Source organism: Typopeltis vanoorti, chromosome 8 (genome assembly GCF_054136105.1).
Source record: "Typopeltis vanoorti isolate ZY-2024b chromosome 8, IOZ_Tvanoo_1.0, whole genome shotgun sequence".
Classification (NCBI taxonomy): domain Eukaryota; kingdom Metazoa; phylum Arthropoda; class Arachnida; order Uropygi; family Thelyphonidae; genus Typopeltis; species Typopeltis vanoorti.
The window spans coordinates 139,774,705-139,798,853 of NC_143556.1; the positions used below are offsets into that span (position 1 = coordinate 139,774,705).

At 34.6% G+C, this 24,149-nt stretch overlaps 1 long non-coding RNA gene across 3 annotated transcripts in view; it reads left to right on the forward strand.

Annotated features, from left to right (window-relative positions):
* LOC150104384 (uncharacterized) overlaps nt 1–24,149 on the forward strand; it is a 756,755-nt gene that overhangs the window by 724,233 nt on the left and 8,373 nt on the right. The gene's annotated exons all lie outside the window — the stretch shown is intronic.

Genomic DNA, 24,149 nt, shown 5'->3' on the forward strand with positions numbered 1-24,149 from the left:
GCAAATTATTTAGTAACAATTGCAATTATTGCAATGTCAATTTTATTGCTGTTTTAATACAAACCCATGAAATGGGTGCTTAAAGATAAGTGAGTGAAGAAAGGAACTACCCTCTCTGGATCAGGATAGTTCCTTTAAGAATTTCTTATAAGGCCAATACATTGAAAAACGGTGTATTGTAGTGATACACTGTTTTTCCAATTGTATTGGAAATGTATTTCCCAATACACCGTTTTTCGGTGTGTTGGACTTTCAAGAAATTCTTAAAGGAGCTACCTGATCCACAGATGGTAGTTCCTTTAAGAATTTCTTGAAAGTCCAGTACACCGAAAAACTGTGTATTGGAGTGATCCCTTTCATTAATTTGTAAATTCTTAAAGGAACTATCCTGGATGGTAGTTACTTTCTCCGCTCACTTATTTCTAAGAGCCAATTTCCGAATACACCGAAAAACGGTGTATCGGAGAATTGGTGCCTTAAAAATAAGTGAGTGGAGAAAGGAACTACCATCTCTGGATCAGGATAGTTCCTTTAAGAATTTCTTGAAAGTTCAATACAATTAAAAAAACGGTGTCACTCCAATTCACCGTTTTTCAGTGTATTGTGACACACCGGAACGGTGTATTGAATTTTCAAGAAATTCTTGTCGTTGTAAACCCCACCCTCCGGGTTTTAGGGTTGCATGTTTGTGATGGGAATCCAGAGTACCCGAAACTGACTTACTCGGCAAGAGAAAGCAGGAAAATCTTCCTAAAATGCTTTAGGTTAGCTTTGCCAGGTCGTCTCGTTTAGTGAGCAAGCGCTTTACCCTGGCGCTCCCGTAGACCGTAGAAATTCTTCCTTTAAAGTGAGCTCTATACTTCGTAAAACGGTGATGCAAAAAAGACGGTTACTGCTGGAAAGCATGTGTTTTCATTTTTTGAAAATACTGTATTATATACATCTCAGAAAGGTAATAATATTAGGCTTTAATTAGAACTGAGATCTATTTAAATGAGAACTAATATTTTCCGCTTTTTTTTAATGAATGAGATTTCCATGTAGTAAATTACGAATCTAACAATTACTAAGGTTTCGTTTTCGATTTTATTTTGTAACGAGAAAATTGCTTGACTTAATCGGCAAACATAATTATATCGTATTATAGAAGAGAATATAATGACCGCCATATAAATTTATTGCTTGATACTGATAAACTGTAATGTACACGTTAATCAGTCTGATTCATAATATTTTATCATCAGGAATCTGATTAAGGATGACAAGTTACACTTAATTTCTTTTAAAGAACGACAGTTATCTATTTCTTTTTAAGAATATCATCCATAGCTCTGAAGTATTTTCTTATTTGTCAGAATCTGGAGATTGTGCAATTTCCTCAATTCCAAGTGCTTACGTGTCGATTTTGCATAATTTTCGCTCGTCACCTAAAAGTATTATTTCAGTGACCGGGTTCTTTCGAAAGTAGAATGTGGTGTTCTAGGATTTAGCTTAATTAATCAACAATGAGTATAAAATAATGTGAAGAAGTGTAGTTCCCGCTGAAAAACTTGAAACGATATTTTATCCCAGTATGAAAGAGAAAATTATTGCCACTATGAAAATGCTCCAAAGTTGTTCTTCATTTCACAAAGGAATCGAAAGTGTAATTTCCACATTTTGCACGCTTTGTTCGCCATGCAAGGTGTGCAGTGCAACTGATGATGTCTACGCTTGCAGAAATGTTAAGTGATTACTGATGTCATAAAACAAGTTTTCCAGAGTATGTCGGTGGGGGGGGGGAAGAGTCCGTCTTAATATAACTGTAGATAAAACAACTTAATTTCTACTATGTAATTTGAATTCAATATATTTTTTTAACGTGAAATCAATTTCCCTCAAAGTACGAGTGAATTTCTAAACCTACACAGTATCACTTCACTTTCTGAAAACAATTTCTAGTAATCGCTGCCGACAAAGCGAGCGTGATCTGTCACCCGGATACTGCGGAGACATTTCAACATCGTCATTCGAAATTCGGACCAGAAAGCGTACAACAAAATGAAACAGTATTCAAGAATTAGTACGGATAACTCCTTCAAAAGAAATTATTTCTTAGCCATTCTACCTATTCTGCCCTCCCCATTTTCCACTCGAAAGGTCACCAATCATCAGAAACAGGAAAAGTGAGTCAATTCTCGTATCTTCTGGTTTATTTTCTTAATCCAATGTTTGGGTGTTATTTGTTGAAAAGTCGCGTCACTATTTTTTAAACTTGAACTTAATTATTACGAATACTGAGATTACATTATCTTTTTTTTTGGAAGGGTTCATCATTTTGGTGTGAGTCGACAGTATTCGACTCACAAAAATGATAAATCCGAAAGTTGGATGCTATTTAGGTGGTGTGTATAGTCAGTATTTATTAAATATCATGTTATTTACGTTTTAAACGCAAATTGTCGTTTTATAAAATTAAAACAAAATCAGTTATGAACACATTACCCTAAGTTCAGTTTTAACCCCATGTTGGGAAAATCCTAAGCGATTAATAAAAGAAAATATAATAAACTTCCACGATTGTTTCATAGCCAAATATGGAAAACTAGGCTGGGGTTCAAATTTCGCCGTGGGCATGGAAGTTTCTGAATATTTTTAGGTGGGAGATGAATTTCATCGTCTGGTATGAGACAACTGCCCCGTATCGAAGGCTGTATTGATTTGAAAAAGTACCATGTTTGCCTTTTCTAGAGCAGGGTTTCGGGACTATATAAAAATAATAAAAGATACACACGATATAAAATTAATAAAATAGAAAAAATAATCCTTATCCCACCCACGGCTCCAGTTTACTATAGGCTTACAGAAAAACCTTTTGTGAGTCACAAAAAAGTATAATAATAATAATAGCAAATCGATGTTAACCTTTTGAATCTTAAGTTGGTATGAGTTGTTTAGTATTGCATTAATCAAAACACGGACTCAAAAGCCGTATACAGACGTCTCAAAACTCACCTTCACACACGAAGGTCTGCATAGCAAATCAATACTCTTGGTGGGTAGGGGTAAAGAGAAAATGTAATCTATTATTATTTTTGGATAGTTGATGGTTGTAGACTTTGGTAAACACTTCATGGGGAAATACTATCGAAAAAAAAATGAGGTAGATGAAATGAAAGATGAATGGAAGTAGCAAGCTCTCGGTGAGTCAGCAGTTCAACCGTAAAAGGATGTTCAGCAGCTATTGAACGTTTAGCGATAATGAGGGGAATGATGCATGCTAGTTCTGCTGAAGAGCTCCCATGTAAATATCTCTAAGAAAGATATAATACAGAAGCTGACCGTCTGCATTGTGGCTAGAGAGGGGCTGTCAATCAGCCGAACTTTTCTCTTCTGAACAACATTATTAGAGAGATATTTGGTTGCGCCACTTCAAATGTGAGAGTTCAAGGAGATATATATACATGGTTCTGGTTGTTGAGTTGAATGTTATCAAAGGTAAGTGGAGATAAACTTAGCTTTTTTTGTGAAAAAAAAAAACCAAATAGGGATATTGATTTCCATGACAAAGTTACTGGTTGTAGAAGATACTAAACATTGGGATGTTTTAAGCACTGCAAGATTTTTCGTATGAGTAAAGAATGCTGCCATCAGCAAAACTGCGAATAGGTTTTGAGATGCATGAGTGCAACTCATTTATGTATATAAGTGATATTTATTTCGAACTGGTGGTTCATGATAGAAACGTTGAGGGAAGACCAGAGAGTCGGAATTACGGCTGAAACAATCAATGCTATGAGACTCGCATTTACAAAAAATTCCAGAAAGGAACCTTCCCCTTTCTTCTGCTATCTCAATATGAGACCAGCTAACTCGCATTCACTTGAAAGCCCTTGTAAAAAGGATGTTACAGCTTGGAACGTAACCCCATGTTTTGTACTGTTTTTTACTGTATAAGGTTTGCACTGCACGAGGTTTTATAGGAACCTAATCACCATGTTATACGAGGATTGCTTGTATACACCTTAAAGCCTTCCATATTGTAATAATATAATTTTTATATTATAATGAGACAACCTCAACTATCGGCCTGCTGTTATTATCATTCTAGTAGCAAGGCTTACACGTTGGACATACATAACTGGTAATTAGTTTACGGAATTAACAACGCATAGAAAGTATATTAATTAAAGATAACTTTTATAAATAACTTCTATATTTCGGCAACGTCACGTTGCCATCTTCAGGAACATAACAATATGGTATGTGCACGCAGGCACTAACAAAGGCAAATGAGGAAGAAAGCAAGAAACTAATATTGTTCCTAAAATCCTAATGATGCCCTCTGGCGGGCTAATTTGGTTGTCTTGGCAGTTGGGCTGAAGTTCTCAAAATGTAAGTCTCCCAAATTTGGGGTAATTTCATGCACCCAAATTTGTTGAGGTTAGGAACGTTTTTTAGAGCTGATGATGATTCCTTGAATAATCTTTCGTATTTAAACTTACTACATCCGGTTTCACCAGTACAGCCGCTCTGGGCTGGCAGACCATGCCTTAGATACCCACGATAGGATCCGTTGGAAGAAAACAAAAATAATACACCGCAGCAAGTTTAAATACGAAAGATTATTCAAGGAATCATCATCAGCTCTAAAAAACGTTCCTAACCTCAACAAATTTGGGTGCATGAAACTACCCCAAATTTGGGAGACTTACATTTTGAGAACTTCAGCCCAACTGCCAAGACAACCAAATTAGCCCGCCAGAGGGCACCATTAGGACTTTAGGAACAATATTAGTTTCTTGCTTTCTTCCTCATTTGCCTTTGTTAGTGGCTGCGTGCACATACCATATCTTTATGTTCCTGAAGATGGCAACGTGACGTTTCCGAAATATAGAAGTTATTTATTAAAGTTATCTTTAATTAATATACTTTATATGCGTTATTAATTCCGTAAACTAATTACCAGCTGTTATTATCAATTTGTTGCATTCCATTGCTGGCCAAAGGGCGCTTACTTTCTCCCCGCGGACAGTCCTCCTCCAATTGTTTTCTGTTAGCTCGTTATTCTTACGAAAGATCTTTTATTTAAAAGAATTGTTTGCCTTTTAAGTTTCCTATTGTGCAAACGTTTATATTTCTGTACATTAACCAAGTTTAAACACGCTCACCTACAATCAAAATTGTAAAATTACCTGTTTCCTCTTCAATATCTGAAGAGGAAACAATGATATTGCATATGACTATTGAATTGTGTCCACAGAGGTTGTAAAAATGAATGCCAAAATAAAAATGAAACTAAGGACAAGATTTAAATACTACGAGAAATAAAAAGGATTCATTAAGTGCATAGACCATTCAAAGAAGCAAGGACAATTTTGCATAATGATACTAGGATTAAGTAACAGGGAAGGAGGAAGATGATAATACCGAAAGAAACACATGTTCGTCGTCTTTTACTGTCAACAAGAGCATTGTCTACTGAACAAATTAGGAGTATAGGGAGAGGGGAAGTAATATGCTATTTCGGTCTTTGTGATCTCAGGAGTCGAATAGAAATCTGCGTAAAATTCTGGGATTAACTTCCTTTGGAATTAGGGGACTTCATCCATAACGGTGTTCGACAATTCATGATTTCCGTTTGTTCAGATTAGATTGTCGTTATTTTTTAAATACGAGAGACAGGATTATTTGGCTATTCTGAGTTGGTTTTCTTATTATTTCTGTGGGTTTTATAAGTGTCCAGTAAGCGGCTGTTACAGTTTTTAAAATGTCATAAAAAGTTCGTTGATTTCAACGTGTGTAAGTTATTTTGTATCCTTGTTTAGGTTTGCGCGCTAAACCATACTGATAAAAGCGACGTGAAAAGCAACTCGACTAAACGGAGGCAATTTTTTTTCTATTTGATAATATGAAATTGTTAGCATCGAAAACCGTTTTATGGCATTATTAATGGACAGATATAAACAAAGCACTTTATTATTGACGTACTATTCTATCTTGTCAGGTCTGATTTATAAAATAGAGGTGGTGATTATTCTGAAAAGCTGATTTATGAAGTGGCCTTGAGGTCGATCAATTTATAACAATTTTGAAATTAATTTTAGAACTCGAATTTCTTTTAAATATCATTAGAATTCTTCGAAAAGACAATTCACTGAATACTAATTCGTGCAAAGATTGACAATGTTTGATGAATTCCTTTTCATAAATCATCAAAACTGTTATTTTAACGGATCCTAACATTACCAAAGGCTCAACGTGAATAAGTTGCTGTCGAGTCTTTTAAGAAATGTCTAAAATAGGATAGCAAAAATATTCTCCAGTATATTTATTATATCGATAATCTGCTTGTACCTACATTCTACGCATTTCCGACTCCTTTCTTTTTTTTTCTTTAGTCTTTTTTTTTTTTCAAAAATCCGAATATTCTAATAAACTCCTATAATTAATTTACTTTTCTTCCTGCTTATGTTATTTACTGTTGTTTTCAAAATTAACCATAATGTAACCATACAATATAACCAAATGAAAACCATAATGTTTCCTGACTTCATTCAGCGCCTCGGCTTTTTAACTTTAAAAATACAACAGATATAATCAGTTGCACAAGTTTCCTGTGAGGCTTCTAATCCCGCTTTTCGTTACCCATTATAATTGCTGTATTTTGTCTTGCACTCGTTTTCATTTAAACAAACTGTTGAAAGACTTTTTGTGTTGGATGTGTGAAAGAGAAGTGAAATACTGAATAGTAAACTTTGCATTTTATACACACATTACGTGTGGAAACAATGATGATTAATTCTATTACTTGTTTCCTACGAGGGGGGTCTGAAACGTTCTCGGCCTAACAATGAGAAAACGAATTTATGATTTATTTCAAAATTATTTTTATTTTTCAACATAATTTCCATTAAGACATTTATTCCAGTGATGCTTCAGCGCCATTATCCCATCCCTGTTGTGGTTCACAGTAAGATTTGCAAAATATCCCTCTACAGCTGCAATCACCTGTTGATTCAAAGAAAAACGCTGACCAGTGAGGAAGAGTTTTAGTTTGGGGAAAAGATAGAAGTCAGAGGGAGCCAAATCTGGAGAATAGGGGGGAATGTTCCAACAATTCATAGTGCAGATCCCTTAATTTTGCCATTGCCAAAACACCTTTGTGGGCAGGTGCATCGAAAACTGTTATTATTTCTGATAATCATCATAATCATCTTTCATCAGGAAAGATGATTTTTTTCTTCTGTAAACGGGGTCTTCTCTCACGAATTTTTTCGTCCAATCTGGTTACAAGATCGGAATAATATTCCCCAGTTATTGTTGTTGTACCCTTTTCAAGATAATAAACAAAATGCCTTTAGCATCCCAAAACACCGATGCCATGACGATTGGAACCGACTTTATCTTCTTTGGCGCTGAACATCCGGCTTCTGTACACTTTTTTGACTGCTGTTTATAGTCTTGTGTTTAATGGTGAATCCAAGTCTCGTCCATAGTAATAAATCGATGCACAAAATCAGTTTTATTCTTGTTAAAACGCTCCGAGCACTGTTCAGAGATATTCATGTAAGTGCGTTTTGATCTGCTGTGAGCAAACGTGGCACCCATCTTGCGCAAAGCGTTTTCATTTGCACTTCTTGATGCAAAATATATCTTACACGTCCTTTTGAAATGCCTAGTCTCAGAAATTTCACGCACTTTGACTTGTCGGTCACCCAATACCATATAGTGCACTTGATCAATGATTTCTGATGAAGTTTTTACACTTTTTGGACGTCCTTCACGTGGATCATCTTCAATTCACGTGGATCATCTTCAATTCTGGTACGGCCACGTTTAAACTCGGTAGCCCATTTCTTAATTGTCGAAAACGAACGAGAAGAGTTTCCATAAACTTTAATGAACTTGGAATGAATTTCTTTTGGCGTTAGACCTTCTTTTACAAAGAATCTTATATCCGCACGATACTCAATTTTATCCATTTCAAGAGATACAGACAGCACTTTTGCTTGAGACAGCTGTATAAAACAAACTACTTGATAGAATGACTTGCAATTTCACATGGATACTTAGACAGATGTACCAACATAGAAAAAAAACATCTTGCCGATAGTGATACCATCTATGGTCGAGGCCGAGAACTTTTCAGACCACCCTCGTATCAAATGTAACTGGTACGAATTACTGTAACCATGAAATCAGGTGTTAGATAAAACTATTGCTTAAGCAAACTTAGCATCGAAAAGAGTTATAGGACTATACGAGATATGTTGGAAAGTATACAAGGAGAATAAAATATGATAAACTTCCATATCACGAATGTAAAATAATAACCGAAGTTATTTTGGTACTGAATGCTGCAACAGTTTTTTTTTTTTTTTTTTGAAAATCAGTAGTTTAACTTTATTCGGCATGTACATATTTTTATTAAAATCTCATCGACGAAAGGTTGAACACATTAATCGCTATTCTATACTAATACTGTCGTAACATAATGCATGTATTAATGAACCTTTTTATAATTAGCTCAGCAATTTACTAAGACATAATCATATAAACGTAGGATTTTGTATTATTTGCGTTGCATTTTTTTCCTTCTGGGAAATACGATATCATAAATACTCAACAATAAAACTGGAATTTTGGAACAGAATGGTGTAGTGTGCGCAAGGAAGTTTTAAACTTCAGGGGGTTGCGGAAGGAAGGGATTAATATTTGAGATTTTTACCATATTGTGTTCTTCTTCTTTAAGTGTCATCCCCTGGAAGGCGGTTGGCAACCCTGTCACGAAACATTTTTCTTTCTTTTGCTGTTCTGGAATATTTGTAGTAATTCAAGCCAGTCCAGTTCTTAATGTCTTCAAACCACATTCCCCTGGGTCTATCTCTCCCTCTTTTTATCTCCAGTTTCCCTTGTAATATTAGCTTCTGAATGTCGTCTTGTCTAATTAGATGTACAAAAATATTTACGTTTTCGTTCTTTAGTGATTTTCATTAATGTTCTTTTCATTTTTGCTTTCTTTGAGACATTTTCGGTTTATCTGTCCGTGATATTTTCAGCATTCTTCTGATGATCCACATTTCAAAAGCTTTTAATTTTTTCTCTGCTTCTTTATTTAGAGTCCGAGTTTCACTATTATACAGAAGGCTTGACTAGATATAGCACTTTATAAATCTTTTTCTTGTGTCTATGTTAATGTCTCTGAATATTAGAACAGTTTCATATCTATGAAGGTTTTTCTTGCTATCCCTATTCATCTTTTTATTTCTTTAACGGAATTTCCTCCTCCTTTAAACATTTGTCCCAAATACATAAAAGATTTAACCGGTTCAATTTTCTTTTGGTTAACAGTTATATTTAGTTTCTTATTTGTTGATTCTTTTGATATGCATTCCATTTTGATCATGTATTGTTTTTGTTGTCTTGTTAATTAATTAATTAAATAATTAATTCAATAGCTTCTGATGTAAATTTCTGCTAAGTTTTGAAGATCATCTGCATATTCTGCAGTAAGGAGCGTGTCATCTGCATATCTAAAGTTGAAGTTCCTATCCCCCTACTTTTGCATCCTTCGATTTTTCTTTTGCATCTTCGATTCATCCTTCTACAATATGTTTAAAAACTTATTCACTATATATATATATATATATATATATATTACTTAAATTAAGGGGATATTAAATCCCACATAGTTTTAAAACCGAATAAGAAACTCAAAGATTGGAATCAGAGAGTTTCTTGCCGAATATAGTAAACTATAAAGTATCGGCGACACTAGCGTTAGCAAATGCAAGTGATCCTAGTACGTAGTACAATACCGGACGACTCGTTGCAAAGGTGGGGGAAGTTCAGATCGCTATTCTTAGGTATTTTCCATAATGTAAAAACACATTTCCTAGGAAATGTATGCTGTTATTACATTATGGAGGGAGGTCACTACCCAGACCGGTTTCAGCCTTTTTTGAGGTTTCATCAGTGAGTAGCTAGACCTAATACCAAAGTGTATAGCGAAAAGAACTTATATACTCTGCGAACGAGTTATCCAAACAGGTGCAACCATATATATATATATATATATATATATATATATATATATATATATATATATATATATATATATATATATATATATAGTGAATAAGTGAATTATAAGCATTTAGTTGGCAATTCATCCTCCTTCATCAAAAACTCTGAAGATTTTATCTCAAAAATTAAAAATTTAAATCTCATAGAACTCTGACAGAATGGTGAGTTTTGACATCGTGTCTCTTTCTACGAATATACCTACAGATGAAGTTCTGACTCTTCTTAAGGACAAGGTTTCTAAAAAAAAAAATATTTTCTCATCTAACTCATTGCAATTCCGGCTATTTCTGCTATGAGGATAAAATATCCATAAACAAACTAGCAGGTTAGCTATGGGCACCTCTCTATCCCCAGTCTTAGCTAACATCTTTTTAGAAGAGTTGGAAGTGAGAGCTATTTCTATAGCTACATTGATGACGTCTTCCTTATCTGGTAACATGTTTTGGAGGAACTTCAAAACTTCTTAAACCATTTAAATAATCAACATCAGAACATTAAATTCACTTCAGAACTAGAGATTAACGGCGTGCTCCCCTTCTTAGATCTAAAGATCAGTAGATCACCTGACTGTCTTAAATTTTCAATTTTTCGTAAAACCACCCACAATGATAGATATTTCCATGGCTCTTCTCATCACTTCCCTCCTCAGAAACTGGGCATCATCTCCACCCTTGGCCATCGAGCAAGATGTATCACTTCCACAGAAGAAGACCTACAAACGAAACTTAACTTCCTGAAAAACACCTTCTTAAATAATAGATATTCATCTTTTAACATCACTAAACGTTTGAGACCACGCCAACAACATCGACAAGAAGATGAATCCAACCCTATCACTCATATACAGTTGCCATTTATCAGCTCTCTTACCCCAAAACTATCTAGGATTATGAAGAAATTCAACATAAAGACCGACTATACTACTCTGCCAAAACTTCGTTCTTTTCTGAGTCGACCAAAACCAAAACACAACCAACTGCATTTTCCTGGTGTTTATAAAGTTATGTGCGACTGTGGTGGACCTTATTTTGTCCAGACAGATAAATCTCTTTCACTTCGTCTTGAGGAACATAGACGTGCCATCCCCTACAGTAGAACACGCCCTTTCCAGTCATGTGCTCTTCTCCGCAAACTCTAACCTCGAAGAACGGCAACACCAAGTTCATTGGGACCGCACAACCAATTTATATATATGTAAAGATGAATTTGAAAGAGGTATTATAGAATCAAGAGAAATAGTTCTGAACCCTTCACACTTGAACAACAATCTAAGCTACAATTTTCCTGATTCACATAGCGCAGTAATCCAATACTGGCGCTCTAAAATTAGCTGTCACACACATTCTATTCATGCCAACAGTATCACAGTAGCGGTCACCTATTCAAATATGACTGTTACTATTCTGTTTCTTTTTATTAAGCTAGAAAGTCCATGTTTTTTATCTTGTTATTTTTTATAAGTCTTATGTTATTTCTCACTCACCTGAAGAAGTCGGAACACCGATGAAACTAGTCGTGATTTATTAAAGGTTTTTGTTATACTTTCTCGGGTTCTAGTCAGTTAAATTTTAATCTTATTAATATATATGTTACCGCTAAAGTGCAGAAATCAGTTATTCTGCAGATTATCTAGGTATTGTGCAGATTAACTACGGTGATCCGTTAATGTGCGGAAAATTGTTTCATTTCTCAAATTACCTAGGTAATCTGCAAATTACCTACTAGGCACTCGTTAAAGTGAAAATAAGATCTTTGCTGGAACAACAGCAACGTTTCTGTACACTTAAATTAACATAATGTTATTTATTTATTTTTCGATATCTAAAGAATCAAGTTAATACAATCAAACAATCAACAAATTAGTTGATAGAATCAATCATCAATCAATTAATGTAATACAAGGAATCAAACGGTTTAAAATATTATTACAATGAAGGAAATGAATTTGCAAAACATATGACACTGGCGAAATCAAACTAAAAGTGGAGGGAGAGGGGGGAGGAGTAGGGAAAGGAAATGAGAGAAACAAACTTTTGAACTTTAACGATACGGAAGCCGTTAATGTGCACATTACCTAGGTAAAATGCGGAAAACTCTTGATTCCGCACATTAACGGAGCAAATCAGTTAATCTGCAGATTAGCTAGGTAATGGGCACATTAACGGCTTTCGAGCTTTAGCGGTAACATATACATCCCGAGTCAATCCTAATTGCAACAATATATATATATATATATATATAATACAGTAAGGGTGATAAAACGCATCCTTGTCTTAATCAATAAAACAAAGGTGTATGCTTTTCCTCGCCATTGCATTATAATTAACGGAATCAAAGTAGGTTTGGTTTCTTTTAATTAATATTGACCGAAACTAAACTACTTTTTTAACTAAAAACCTTTTTTTTTTTTCGTGAGTGATAAAAGCGACTGCGCATGTTTATTTCTACCATAGCAATAATAATCAGCAGTACTTAAAAGACCTTTAAAGCTTACGACCAGCACAAATTGCAGCGCGTAATCATAATTTTAAGAAGAAAAAGCGGTTTATTTAAAGCCGAAATGTGCATTCTGCTGTGTTCAACTGCGTGTATTCTCCTGGCCGATTTGCTTGCGGGAGGAGAAATCCTTTCCTTTCTCAAGCCCCCGTATGAGACCGCCTAACTCTGAACAGAAAGGACTAATAAAAGGTTTTTCGCGTCCTAAACAGAATTCGAACCCAGATCTTTCCTGTCAAAGGGCTTCATCGAAACCGACTGACCGAAGGAGGTCCTTTATACAATACGTTAACGTATAGACCTGTATTAAATGTTGCTAGCAGCGCAGAAAACTCTCTTCATACAAGGGGGCATTTTATACGTAAAATGCTTTGTGCAAATCTTAGTACATTTCGCTCGAGACGGACTTCGAGGTTTGCTCCTGTCACTTAACATATGTCGAGCCAAAGCTGAAGCGTTCTTTATTCGATGTGAATACTTTTTCATTATGCTTACTTCACACTTGAGATCCGCACCAACTGATGTTTTCGGTGAACTGTGTTCTTGAATTATTTGTAATTTCCATGGATTAGTTTATTCGGTTAATTCTTGTTCGACGAATATCGCTTTTTTTCTGCACCGTGTTCTTAGATTGCTCAATGCAAATAATCATTTTATTTTGTAATCTCTTTTTAAGTTTAACCGATTATAAACTAATTATACCTGGGCAAAAACAAGTTGCGTTAAATAATGTCTTTTTTTTTATTATTATTATTTTAGATTCATTTTAGTCGCCAGTTATTCTAAGATTGGTTTGTCTAATATTTCGAACACATGCTTCATAACCCCAGTTATTAGAAGAAAAAAAAAAAGTAAGTGTATGTAAATTAACATTTAAACTTTGCTTTGCATAGAAACTCTACTTTGGGTACATTAATAAGGAAGAAAGAAATGACATTTTGATAATGAATAATACCATGAACGTAATAAAAATGCCTCTAAAATTGCATGTTTTTGTTGTATTTCTGGAATATCGAATGGTATAACTCATTGAGAATCCCACCATTCGACCTCTTCGTTTTCATTCCTAACGTTACAGTCCCAGAACTTTAAATTATGTGCGGCGAGTGTTTCATATTCTGTGCAGCAGCTGAGGTGTGTTGGATAATGAAATTAATAGGGGTTCAGAGGGTGGAATATTCAAGAAAGTAACGGCCTTCTGAACGCTGCATTAAGAGGCACTTTCTCAGAATTTGTTACGTAATGGATTGCATCACTTAAAAACATTGCGACGTGATAAATGAATTGCTAAATTATACACGTGTCAGATCTTAGTTTACAATGCGTTCTGTGCAGATATTCGATAGGGAATCTCTCAGATAACAACGATCGTGGCCATGCTTTAAGGAGAAATTATCGCAGCATCTAATGCCACACAGTTTAAGCGGAATCTTTCATGCTCCACGTGATCTTATTACCCTGATTATTCACGTTCCGCGTTTTTTTGATTCTACGCGCGTAGTATTCTTCGTGACGTCACAGTTAATGATGAAGTGAGTCCATTCCGATCGTGTAGCTCGCCTTCTTCGATACAGCGAACGAATGCCCGTAAAACATGGCATTACCGAGGATGCAGGTGGCGGGCGAAGATGTCACGTCAAAATCCGTTCTCCTTTCCTAGTTATGGTTAGTGCCGAATGAAGGCAAAAATAGAACTAATAACTGTTAATCTAGTTAAGGGGATATGAGAAATTCTTACAGTTGCCCTGGAAGAAAAAAGTACTAACTTTTTTGTTTGCTGATGTCTGCCTTATGTATCAAATTATTATTGAAGTCTGTTGGTTTCGTTTCTTCATCTCACTTGTTCTGAGATCATTAGACTCTATTCATAACTTTTTTATATGCTGCAGGTTTAATAATCAATGATTGTGTCGATTCTTGGCTAAACTAAATAGTGTACCATATTCTTAGGGAAAGCAAGCTTTTTTCTCCAAGATTCGACGCCTCCTTCACTTGATTAGTAGGATGCTTGTTGTAATTCCGAAATAGATAAGATAGGTACAGAATTTTCGCTAGTTGAGATCGGATAAATCAGCAATGCCTTGCTTTTTCCCAAAAATAGATAAACCTTATTGAGAACACTCAAAGACATCATGGATTTGATTTACTGTTGGCGCTAATCCAAATAATTTTCAGCCCCTTCCAATAAATATATACAAAGGAAAGAAAACCAGGTTAGCGAACAAAATGTTTCGAACAACTCTTGTAAATGTAGCTCTTTGAGCAAAGTTCTTAGCGAAAGAGAATCCAAAAAAAAAAAAAAATGTTCGTTCCAACTTTGAGCTCTGTGAAATAGCAGGACAGGTAAGACAGCGAAACCTATAGGATAAATCCGTTTGTAAATAAATAAATAAAAATTTTGCTGAGTTTTCGACAAAAAAAGTTTGTTTTCTATATGAAGAGAAAAAAGATTGATGATTTTCATCTTCCGGTTTGAGACCACCATCCTAATTATTTCAGTTCTGTGAAGTGCTCTGAAAGAAATATCGCTTTTTGCCTCTAAAGGATGACCGGGATTTTCTTGCCCTTAACCACGCTATTAATGTTTTCCCATTGAGAGGCTAGCAGCCTTTGCTGGGTGCTATTTGCGCTAATAAAATAATTTTTTAAGTGGAGGAAAACTAAGTTACTGCAGAATTTTCAGTCTGAACCCCAAAAACTATTTTCTGAATGCACAACAAAAGTACTCCAGAACTCTCATAATTACGCTCACTCAGATCGAGTCTCATGCTGAACGATATTTGGTTGTCGGCTTACCTGTATATCATTACATTGAGTGACTTGGTTTGAGCGCATTTTCGGTGCTTTCAAAATTCCAACTTTGATATCTCCGAGAAACGTCGAATGTTAATTTAATTTTGTTTTATTCTGCTGTGGACGGTTTTTTCTGACAATTTATAGAAAATCATATCTCTATAAAGGCACGAAGGTTGGTATGAGAATATGGTTTGAAAAACATTCTCGTGCACTGTGATGGAATTCGAAACCAACAGCGCATTGCTGCATCGAAGATACCATTGCTGCTGGCTATTCCTGTGGAAGCGGGACAGTGGATATCTGCATGCTCTAATTTTCAACTGAATTGATTTGATGTATGATTGCTGCTGCGTGCAGATGATGGTTTACGTTATGCAGTTCGGTGAAAGTGCTTTTAAGGACTTCAGTACCGAGATGAGAACAAAACAACGGAAAATCACGAAGTGATATCGCATTTCGTGATTTTCTGTGCATTACATTTTATCCTTGATTTTAAGCATTTCGCTCCTGGAATCTCTTGACTCAGTCCCGTTTGTAGTTTTATTTCCTCAATTCCGTTCCCTCCTTGTTACCATACACAAATCTGAGACGATTTACAGGGCAAAACAGGAGTCGCATCTCTGATGATATTTAGTTGGCCCAAATTGTAACGTTATCTTCTCAAAGTGATTGTTTAAGTGAAATTAACAATTTAACATATTCTCAGCACGATGTAGGACAGTAACAGATGACATTCTCATAATCGCAGGACAGCTGTTCACATCACCATTTCGATTTCAGTTACGTAGCTACTGGATATACGGGACAAATACAACCTTCGTTAATGGAGTGATTAAAATAATCTCTCTGCAGTTTATTTAAAAATATTCTAAGCAAAAAATTTTGCCGAGGTGCTCTTCAGAGATCATATTTCAGGTAAGGTTGAGATTAAGCACTGCAGGAGGAAAACAAATTTGAGGACGATAAGGACAATGTAGAGAATTGTTGCCGAGGTTATGAGAAGAAAAATAACAAATAGGAAGTCTTGAGTCAAACAAGATCAGATTTCAGGCATACAACAAAGAGATTAATCAAAATAATGGCGCATTATATAAAGTTGACGGTGATTATTATGTTGCTGTGAATAAGGACGCAATATGAGTTAAACAGGATTACATAAATGCAAAGGAGTTTTTTTTTTTTTTTGTAGTAAGAGAGAGCGTATGGAAAGATCCAGGAACTCAGAAATGAATAAGTAGAATTTCCCATGATGAATTAGAATGCATAAATGTTTCATGAGTTTAAAGAAATGTATGGACACAATAAAACTATAAGCGAATTTTCCGATTATTCTTGGAATTTTGTAGATCTAATATTAGTAATGTATTAGCGTTGTTCCTCCCACTTCATCATGTCCTCGATGATTTCCTATTGTGAATGAGTGCCAAGCTGTGTTCAACTTCTAGAGATAGATTTTGCTCTTCTACAAATTGACTAAACTGAATTTACTGGAATCGCTATCTTATGAATGTTATAATAGCCTAACGTTAACGACGTTGAGGTGATAATTATACGAATGAAGTGTTACTTCCAGAATCTACCATGAAGTTTAAGTTAGGAAGTAAAATACAGAAATGTAGCAAAAAAAGGCATTTGATTTATTTATATGTAGTGCAGTTGATATGCATGAAAATAATACTTCTTAATGGAATAAGCTGCTCTGTGTGTTATCACTACCTCGCAATGTAAATAGAGAAAATTACTCTCGCATGAGAGTTTCACCCGGATCAAGAACAACACGAGTGTAATAAAACTTTTATGCGGTGTCCACTCATTTGAAATTTTTTGGCGCGATGCAACTATAATACTGCTTGAAGTCTGCTTCTTCCAGATAACTTGAGTATAAAATGCACTTAAAATATGGTTAATGCTCCGAATATTTAACATATCATTCAGAACATTAAACGGGTGCTGATCTTGTGTACTATGGAAAAGAATCACAACAACTTCATTTGGGCATAAATAAGATATTATAGGATTGCTAAGGTAGTAAACAGGAATATTTTCCCTTCGGGTTTCTGCTTGGTCTCTGATGGGTACGCACTACATAAAAGATAGCTTTTATGTAGTGCATACCTCGGCAACTCCGATGCCAAATATTGAATTATCATAAGCTCTTTGGTAAATTTGGAACCTTAAGTTTATTTTTGGATTTGGTTATAAAACGTGGATGAATCCATAATATCTTTCATTCTAATAATTACAAAAGCTTTTAGACAAATCATCTCATCCAATACGAATCGAAATTGAATTTATATGATATGTTCTAGAAAAGAATCCCTATATTCAAATACAGAAGCAGGATTTTTCATCCTCATAGCCTTACTTTGGAGTTACTTTGGCCCATAACACGCACTGAAAAATATTCAGAAATAATATTAGATGGTAAAGAAATATTTCAAAATTCTCACATACTACCGCATTTGAAGACAACATTGTTACAAACTTTTTTTCACATATAAATATTAATTCCAAAAGAATGGGTGAAAGCTGAAAAATCACGTGTTAATCGGAACCTACAATTATTAAAAAAAATAATAATTGTGGAACATGACTCACTGTATTAGTAGTAAAACTCAATTAGAAAAGATTATGTAGACATTAATAAGTAGATCTCTCTGCCAAATCCTTCTATTTTATAGAAAGTTCGGGCAAATCATAAAATCGATTCTCATAAGCGGTCTTTTCTCCATAAAACCAACCAAAACAGTTTGCTTTAGTCCCAATACGAATTTTTTGTAAGCTTTATATGCAAACCAAACAGATCTTCTTTCATTATTTAAACTAGGTTTTCGTTGCTGCTTTAAGATACATTCATTATGAATACTTTTACAGCAAAAAATAATCATTTAATTAAATTAAAATTGCACTCTAGCTTGCGATTATTTTTAGTATATTCCAATTTTCATTCCTTCTTGACATAAATTATAACCATAAAAATATTGCTAAGGATATTTATTTCACTCTCTTTAATAAACGTTGCTCTTCGTTCTTTTGTGCAACAAAATATTGAATATAGTATTCGCACGAAAATCAGTCGTACCGGATACACAGGAAACTATTATTCAGTACCACAAAATAAATTTTGTTCGATACTGCGTTTTTTACAGATCAGATTTTTTTTATCATCATAAACCAGCATTTCACCTTTTCCTCGAGGAATAGTCATTTTTGGTTATCTGGCGGATATCATTGGAAGCTCAAAAATGAATTGTTGATTTTAGATGCAACACCTTTGTCGCATGGTATCTGATATTTTGCTCTTTTTAAGGATGCATTAGAAATTTCAATTTGTATTCGTTTAAGCTAACGGGAGAAATTAGCTGTAATCTTAGGGCGAATGGTGTGAGTTAGCATATTCCAAAGAATAGGAACATGGAATGAAAGAGGATGAGAAGTTGGGTCTTAAAATTAGAAATTAAACTTGTATGGATGTTGAACATTAAACATTCCATATAAGATTGTTGATGGATCAACCAAATACATATATTAACCCATACACAGTACTAATATACTATAGGTTGAGCTACCAACCTCTCGTGTATGGGCTCAGCATTAAAAAAAAAAAAAAGCAAGAATAATGTTCTCAGATTGGGAGATTTGGGAATTTATTTACACAGGATTAGGAGTCGTACAAGAGAGTAGTGTCTTGAATGAATAACGCACCAAGTGCCATTTGGAGATGAAAAGGTTATGAATGTGATGTGTTTGTCAGGAAAGGAGAGATGTTTCATACAGTACAATAAGAGAAATCTGATTGTGGCTGCAGATCTGAATATTGTCGAAAGCAACTAAGATTGAAATGAGATCTTTCTTACAAGATATAAGGCTGGACTGTGTTTTGGTAGGTTGAAGCTTACTACATTATCTTCACCTACTAGAGAATGGTAAGGTAATCAGTATTTAAGACATTTATTTTGGAAGATCTTGTTTTTTTGGATATTTGAGCTTGACAAAATTTATCAAAGGAAAAGGAGGAATGGAATGTGCTATCATCAGCAGAACTATGGATATGATTTCACATTAGTGAAATTAGGACATCAGTGCATAGGAGTGACAGCGTGGTCGAAATCGCAGAGCTCCGGAGTACTTAAACATTGGCTGGGAAATTTGAAGAGATAAAGCTATCCACTATAATTCAAGCGGTCGCTCCTCTGGGAATGCCCAGGGCCCCTGGATTGGGTCTCTCATAGAGGCCGCCTTACTAAGCTGTTATCTTATTGTCCTTTGCAACTGAACTGTCAGTTTCTTCTCTTCACAATGTATTATGGTGTACAGCCTTTTATCTTCAAATTTTCCCAATGTTGAAGTCGTAGTAACAATGTTCTGCTCAACAGCACCCATCTTCGGACACGTAACTTGTGTCCGAAGGTGGGCGATGTTCACTAGAAGATTTATTGTAGAAATAGAGTGTGATGGAGTTCATATTTATGATCACTTATTTGAGATTAGGGCATGGAACGAGAGTTTAATGACTGACTTAAAAATTCCACTTTTGGAATTGGTTTGTTATTAGCAATTTCAGTTCCAGTAAAAGTGTTTATATAATTAGATTAACCATGACTTTTCATTATTTTCTAAGAACAAAACGAGACCAAGTTTTATTCATTTCTGTAAATGATTGTTAGCGTATAAAGATCTTGTTTGTTTTCCTCTTTCTATTATCATCATTCACTCAGTAATTTAAAGGATGCTAAAAAAAATTCCACAATTACCTATCAAAATGCTCTAAGCGTTTTTATTCATGATATTTTCTCATCGAACCAAAAATGGTTCTGTTTTAAGTTTAATTTCGTCATATAGCATCGGAAGCCCCCGCCTCCTATTACCAGTTCTGCATTGTGAGCTACTTTCACTGTGAGCACTTTCAACCTGTGTTTAAAAACTGTGGATAAAGATGCATTTCGGACAGGGACGTAGAGAAACTACCTTCTCTATAGCTTGATAATCTGCAATTGGCATGCTTACATTAAATTGTAAATCGTGTCTGTAGATGGGGAAACGTGATCACGAGCTATGACAATGGCTTCTCTAAACTGTTGTTCTACTGACTGTCCTATTAATAAAGCCAGTTAATACCCTGTATTACTTGCTGCATGCACACGCACACCAAGTACTGTCGAAGCACGTCCCACACATTAAAATACAATGTAACATATCACCTTAGAGTCAGTTATGTATTGCTGTACATCAAATCCACATTCCAATAATAGTATTTAAGAGTTACGTATCTCATTTGGAATACAGCTCAGGATTTGTTTAGTGTATTGGGAAATGTAAAAACTGTGTGATTTTGTTTGCGGGAATGCAGATGATTATCATAATATGAGACATTTTTATGTTAAACGTTTTAACAGTAAATTATGCCTCTGTTCTACAGAAACTTTATAAACCTCTTAAGAATGAGAACGACTGTTGGAATTTGCTCTCTCTCCTTTTTTTCTCGAGAATCCCAAGAGCTTTCTGAGATGTGGCCTTCGCTAACTACAAGGTTTATACTGTACAAATGCAGTGGTGCTTGCTATTATTTCTGCAATGTACTGTTTAGTTAATTTAAATATTTTAATTTACACATATTCATTATATGAAAGTAGGGCTATATCTAAACGCTTGAAAAAAAAATGTAAAGAAATGTTTCTTCGTGCTGCGTTGCAACAAAACGTGAACAACCCTTGTTGAAGGAGTCTCACTGACAATATTAGTTGAATCTGCTACGGACAGGACTTATCATTCTCTTTGTTGTTTTATATCCAATAATCTCGAGAATTTTTTTACAGTTCCTAGAAATTCCATACGTGAAATACTTTCTTTTTATTTCATTTATCACACTAATTTTCTTGGTCTGCGTTAAGTTTTAAGACAGCTGTTGCATTTTTAAATGAAAACTAGAATCTTATTCAAGCGTAGAAAAATGTTTCCCCTTTGCGTTGATTTTTGCTTTTATTTTCCAGGTTTTTCAATTCTGATCCATTCAAAAATTACATATTCACTTCAAAGAAGGGAACTTCCTTAGTGCTCAGTCACTTTCTATCGACGATGCCCTTATGAGTTTGTTTCATACGGTGTGGAAGAATTTTTTTTCTCTACCAAAACTCGGGTTTTTCATCTCCAAAGCGCGAACCGGCCAAAAGAAAACCGCAATTACCTCATAGCTGTTGTTCGAATAAGGCACTAATGCTAAATAATAACAACACTGATAAAATATGGTTTAGATAAAGAAGAAAACAGTCCAATCTCTAAAGATCAAACCGACCTGTTTATTGAATCGCAGAAAAGCAAATCAGGGTTTTTGCTTCAGCAATTTGAGTTGTCGCCATTCTTGCTCCATTTGCTCAAATGCGATTATTAGAAATTGTCTGTGTAATAATAAACTTCAAAACTAAACTAATTCATTAATTAATTTATGAATAATAAGATTTATAATTATTTGTTATAATTTATTTTATTGGATATAAATTAAAAGGCAAAAATGCGCCTGCATTAGTGCTATCTTTGAAAGGAAGATAATCTAGAATCTCTTAAAGGTTTCGTAGTTGGTGCTGTGAGATTAATTAGCAAATAGAATGAGTAAGAAAGGCAACCTTATCGCAGATAAAGTTAAGAAAAATCAAAGTTTTCAGAGTTAAGCAACACCATGCTGAACAGAAATGTGGTTACGTCTTTTGACAATATTCAACACTTCACACAAAATTTTTGTTTTATTTTTAGCAAGCTTGATTTAAAATAGGCATGTATACACTCGATGGCTTGTTGACGGACTTCTTCACTAAAGAGAATTCTTTAGTTTTTAGACTTCTAATCATGGTCTGGGCCCCAAATCAATTGATAATTTTTGTTTATACTTGAACACATTCTTATATATTTGTGGGGAAATATATTAATATAATTTTTAAAAAATACCTGCAATATTAAGTAATTCAGATTTATAAAAAAAATGAGCTGTGCCCTTTCCACGTTGGAAAGACTATTCGAATTCATCCATCCATTCATTGCCCAAAGGAAGACATTGAGGAATGTGCAGAAGACGGGTTAGTTTGTCTATTATAGGGTGCCGCGAGAAAGACCAGAGTTTCTGAGAAGGAATCTGAGGAACTGATAGACACAATATACTCGAGTCCGGTCATTGTATAAACATCATCAACTTGGGAAAAGAATGGATGATGGAGTAAATAACAATATTGTTGTTTGGTAAGCATTGCCATCCCAGAGAACATAGAGTAAAATGAATAGAATTTAGTTCAATGGTAGAATCAAAGCTGTACTATGCTTTTGGATGCCGATCAGTTGATGCTTTTGTTTTCTAACTTAAGAGGAATGAAGCCATTTCGGCGAAGCACCACCCATAGCAGTATCTAAAGGACTGATATGTGCTATTTCACAGAGATAAGCGAACTGTCAGAGTACAGATATCATCTGCTACCCGAATTGACTCCATTTCACCTTATCAAATATACCAAACATGCCAACGATATTTTAACGTCGCGTGATTTTAAACACGGTCAAACAACTCTGTCTGGAAGCTGCTCTTTCTTCGCCAGTAACTATTCCCCATGAGGAATGACAGAAACTAGCGTTTAAAGTGTTAATGCGGACGACCTGGAAGTAGAAATGTTAGAGCGCAATCCTTAAATGCTAAATAAATTCAGCATTTAAGGTAATGAATATGTTCAAAGATTTTGGACGGTGAGCGTCATCTATAGGCGAAGGATCAGAGCACTTAGGTTAGTAGGAAAGTCTGAGCCATATATAGACAATTTAAAGTACGATAGATCTCTTGACACGTCATCCCAAGTGACATTATTGCTAACTGTAGGTATATATATGTAGTGAATTATGCTTCCTTTATTTAAGAATGATTTTATTAAGTCCTAAATGAATGTGCTCTCAATTTGTAAATATGGTTTTACATTAATGGAGTACTTACTTGCATAGATGTTTTACATTCTCACCGTAAGCAAATACTGTTCTTTGTATTATTTATTAACTTCTATTAACTTTAGTTCTCGTTTACCAATTTTTCATTAACAAAAATAAATTCTTCACCATCTTCTAAATGTATTGTTATTTTACATTCAATCTTATTTTTAAATATCATAGTTGCTTCGAATTGAATTCTAGTGAACTTTTCAAACTTGATTATTGTTTATCTACTAAAATAAAATCGTGTGCACTTCCATAAAACGGAATCATATCGTCAATAATTTTTAATTACTGCATTACTATCAGTAACTAAATTTTACTAAATTATGTTGTATATCATAATTGCCATCATTAGTCAATTTAAATCCATTCCCTAGTGGACCCATTGGGTCCCCTCTCAAATCAAAATGAAGTTACCAAGTCATTTATTTATTTTCAAGTTTTTAACCGCTTGTTAAACACACATTCCTTTCCTGAGGTCATGAATGAATCAATTTGTAATGTAATCAATATCTTCACTCTTCACCACCACAACTAAATATTATCTTTTTTCTATGTTCCGCCAACTTAGATTTGTCATAACTAATCTTCAAATTAGTGCAAGAAAATTGTTCACCTTCTCGTAAATGTGTTGTAACTATTCATAGTTTTTTTCAATATCTTACTTTGATCAAAGAGAGAGTACTACTGAATTTAGCAAACTCGATCAGTTTTGTAATTTTAAGTATTGAAAATGCACATGTTGTCCTTGCATAAAAGTATCATCAATAAATCTTTATTAACTGCATCAGTTTCACTAAGTTGTAATCATTGTATTCTTTGCATTATAT